This window comes from Carassius auratus, unplaced genomic scaffold (genome assembly GCF_003368295.1).
Source record: "Carassius auratus strain Wakin unplaced genomic scaffold, ASM336829v1 scaf_tig00217292, whole genome shotgun sequence".
Lineage (NCBI taxonomy): Eukaryota > Metazoa > Chordata > Actinopteri > Cypriniformes > Cyprinidae > Carassius > Carassius auratus.
The window spans coordinates 113289-117959 of NW_020528986.1; positions in this window are offsets into that span (position 1 = coordinate 113289).

Below are 4671 nucleotides of genomic sequence, written 5' to 3' on the forward strand. Positions count from 1 at the left end.
AACGAGTGAAAAGTAGGCCCATTTAAAACAGAATGGCAACTAAGTTACTAGCAAAATATGCTACGCTGTATTAAAGCAGTAGTGCAAGTACAACGCTGTATCACTTGCGATACAAACATCCACAAGCAAATGAAAGGCACTTCCCAAAGCTGGTCACTCTAGCGAAACAGCTGTTGTGCCCAATTTCGACAACCTGCCGAATTATTCAGCAGAGGGTCGAAATTGGGCACAAAAATATTATTGAGCTCATTTTATCGTGCGATTAATTGATTTATCGACTACCGTGACATGCCTAAATATCAGTATTTGATGTCAATCTGCTTGAGACGTTGTCTTGATGTTGGATTTTGGTTAGTTAATGCCACAACCTAAAACTAACTACAGATCAACATCAAATTATGTTATTATGTTAGACCATCTATCTATCTATCTATCTATCTATCTATCTATCTATCTATCTATCTATCTATCTATCTATCTATCTATCTATCTATATCTTTGCATTTATCTATTATCTGTAAGGAGAAAGTGAAGAAGGTAGTAGGGAAAATAAATGGGTTGAGGTAAGGAGGATGGAAAAGATGGGAAAAGACTGTAAAAAGAGGAAAGAGGACACTTAAAGCTTAGAAGGATTGGAGGAGGAACTACTAAATATAGTAATTAGGTTTGAGGGTGTCGGAGTAATCAGGAAGATTGATCCGATTAAACTCACAAATATAATAAGAGGACAGGTTAGAGAAGTAAAATATGCTGTTATTTGTTGAAAATTTGTTAATAGGATGCAAAAATGAAACACAAGTAGGCAAAGCAAAGAAAATGGTAAGCATTGGAAAAATTTAAGTGAGTAAGATTTGGTGGGGAGAGAGAAGGTGGTAGTAAAGGAGTGATCTATGGTGATCCTATAAGTCATAAGATAAAAGATCTGGAAGAGCACTTAAAAGTAGCAGACAACAGGGTGATAAGTGCAAAACAGAATGGCTAGGGAAATAGAGAGGAAAGAAACTGAATCTATCTTGCTAATATTTGAGGAAGAAACAATCCCAAAATAATTTTATTTTAAGAATTATTAGGCTTTGTAAGATGCAATATAAGGGAATACAATACAAAACCTAGAAGATGTTATAACTGTCAAGAGTTTGGGAATGTTGCAAAGAAGTGCTAGATGTGTTGAGGGGGGTGCTGGGGGTCATGAGTGTGGGAAATATGAGGAGGGAGTGAGACTCAAATGCTGCAATTGTGGAGGTAATCACAGTGTTGCAAACTGCGGATCTGAAGTGTATAAAAGAGAAGTGGAAGTACAGCAAATGAACGGTACCTTGATGGAGGTAAGCGAGTACAGAACGCAGTGCGTTATATTGTACATTACACGTTTTCCTCCTATAGAAAATCATTATAAATAAAACACATAATGTAGGTTAATGGACAAAGACAGTGATATAAACAAGTTGTGGACAGTTTATTCTATATGGAAAAATGCTTAACGTGAAACTTAGCATCTTGCGATTATTCTGGGCTCACGTGCTTGCCTGTACGTATTAGTTATGTATTTTAATAAAGTAGAGAAGCATATTGAGTTTGGCCTTTCTCATCTTAGTTCATTATGCCACATTTTGCGGTATGTGACGAAAATACTATATACATATTCCTTATATTAATGAACTGTACATTTAATTTGATAATTTAATAGCATCTTAATATATTACGCCATGTTAAGTGTTTTTTTCTACGCTTAGCTAGAGACTTTGCGCAAATGTTCATATTCTGGTGTTCTGGCCACGGATTTGCCAGTATTGTCTTATTCTTGCAGGACACTGTACGCTATAGTACTAAATTAGTTTTAATCATTTAATCACCACCGCAGCGTCTTGTCTCCATTGGCAACATGTACGATTTGTGTTGATTGCAAGTGATGTCACAGGTAGCGGTTCAAGTAGCAATTGCAAGTGACATTGTAATTTAGTTTCTTTTTTCTTGTCTTCACCACCTGGCTTTATAAAATGTTGGGAAATTCAAACGAAAAGTAATACAAAAATTAAACAAAATAAAAAATAAAGACTGCAAGTGATGTCACTAGCGGAAGTGCAAGTGTCTGAGAGTACAAGTCTGAGAGTGCAAGTACAAGCCTGCAGCCAGACCCTCTTGGAACATTCTGGGGTCAACCCCCCATGATGTTACAACTGCAACACACCACTCATCCACATTGTCATCAGTGACAAAGTGGATCATATTTGGACAGTCTGGGAAAGGGCAAGAGCAAAACTCTGTGCAGGTCAAGCCCACAGAAAGACACCGGCATTTGGTGGCATCGGTGCAGTTTCCGTCTTTACAGTAGAGGTGGGTGAGGTCTCTAACTCCTTTAGGTGCTGGTGCCTTCTGGAACATCACAGATTAAATGCAGCCACCTTCTCTGAGCCTCCATCCTCTACCAACTGGGATCCAGAGAAGAGGTTTGGCCAGGTGGCTGTGATGCCACACTGCTGTTTGGTACACGGCTCTCAGCACATGTTGCTGGAAAGCCATCTTCTGTTTGGGGTAGATTTGCTGCTGACAAATCTGTGGTAGGTGCTAGTGTGTACCTCAGCTCATCCAGGTTGGTGCAAGGATGCCCATCTTGGTGCCTCTTCTTTGTCTTTCAAGATCTTTGATTGAGTGTTGGTGGTCATATCTATCAAAAACTATAACGACACAGCTGTTACCTTCCTTTCCCATTAAAGTTGTGATCTTTTTCCAGACACACTCACCCAGGTCATTGAATGCTTGAAAGGCTGAATCATTGAGACTTTGAAGAAGATCCATGCCATCAATGATATATGCTGATGGTTATTTTACACTTGGCAGCTGCTGTTGATTTTTTTATGCTTCCATCATCAAAAAACAAAGAGGGTGGGACAAAATCATGTTTAATCTGAGATACAAGATTTTTATGACTTGGGAGCGGGGAGATACGAGGTTACGCACTCATTGATAAGAATGATACAGACACAGACGTTGCTGCTGCCAGCAGTGTTCATCAAAGTCTGCGGTCGCGTAGAGCCTTTTGACAAGAGATAAGGCTTTAAGGGGTAACTAAACCCCTGGTCAGAGCCTGACTCCACCCACTGGCAATATTTGAAAAATGCTGAAAAGTGGGCAGAGCACAGCGGAGACAAACCAAGGGCAGGGCTGAGCGGGTGGACCCGCAGTGACAAATAAATTGACAACTGTTGTCAGAGTCGCTATAATGGAGAGTGACTCTAGTGACGCAAGTAGTTTTGCAATAGGGCGTTCATTTGAAGTAGAGGACTTTTCTCCCCCACCTTCACCTGAAGTGGAGGATGGCGAAGGTGTCTGAGGACACAGGGCCAGAGCCTGAGCCATATCAATTCAAGCCACTGGCTCAAACTGCGGTCTTAACTCCCAGATTCTGACATCCGAAGATGTTAGCGAAGCAGCCACGCAAGAGAGAATGAGGCCAGTCTCCAAGTAAGGCACTGCATCGCTTTTCAGCGTGAGCTGTGTGGAGAAGCCCATTTCCACCTCCATTGCATTGGAGAAGCAATTCCGCATAAAATGCAGGTTGCACAATCCAGCTCTAGGGGGGAACTCACAGTCTTTCAGGCCAAGTGCATGCTACCACTGGTGCCTAATTTTCAAGTCTGCTGGAAAACTATACAGTCCGTGCTGTTGCAACCAGCACGTACCATCCTGTAAATAAATCTATGCTAACTTGAAGCTATCCTAACTGATGCAATACTATGCTATTAACTAACTGTGCTTCTAACAATACTAAGGTTATACTAAAACTATGCTAATTAACAACATTGGCTACACAAAATAATCTAAATAACTATATAAATGCTATGCTAAATAGATGCTAAAATACTCTAACCTGATCATTTTCAATACTCGCAATTCCAACTCATGACTCACTACAGTGATTTTGACGGAACAAGATGGTTTGATACTGCCAAGGGCGTGGTAGCTCGCACCAAGGGCATGGTGAGCTGGTAACTGCTTACGTCACGTACCACCACAAACATAGGAATAGGAATAGGAAAAATCTAAAAATTAAGGCAAAAATTAATCTGCCGCAAACAAAGTCAACGGTCGCGTTGAGCCTTTTGACAAATGAAAAGGCTTCAATAGTTAACCAAAGCTAACTGTAGTTACATACATCTTCCTAAACTCTATTTTAAACATTTTAGAGCTATAAAAATGAAGCAGAACAAAAAACGATGAGGTGACTAGGCTGTAATAGGCGGAAATTAGCCTAATCTGCGCACAAAGTTACTTTCGTGGTTCACAGGCTTCCTTCTGCACCGAAGCATTACAGCTATGGATTTTTAACAAAACAAGCCTACTCAAATGTATCTAAACTAACTTTTTTCATTCGTTATTGTAAGAAAAAAAAAACAGAGTTATGCAAAGATAGGCTTACTTGGCGCCAGTAGACAGACCTTTTTTCTCCCATAAATAAAACCTGTTAGCCTACTTGGGGCATTTTACATGCACAGTGCCAACTTTGAGTCAGTAAAATAATAATAAAAACAATAATTTAATGCTGGTATCCAAAACATTTAATTCAATACAAGTAAAATTTGAAATTAGATATATTTTAAAACTTCAATGCACATGTATAATAAGCCTAGTAATAATAACCATAGTACTATCGATCATAATATACTTCTACAG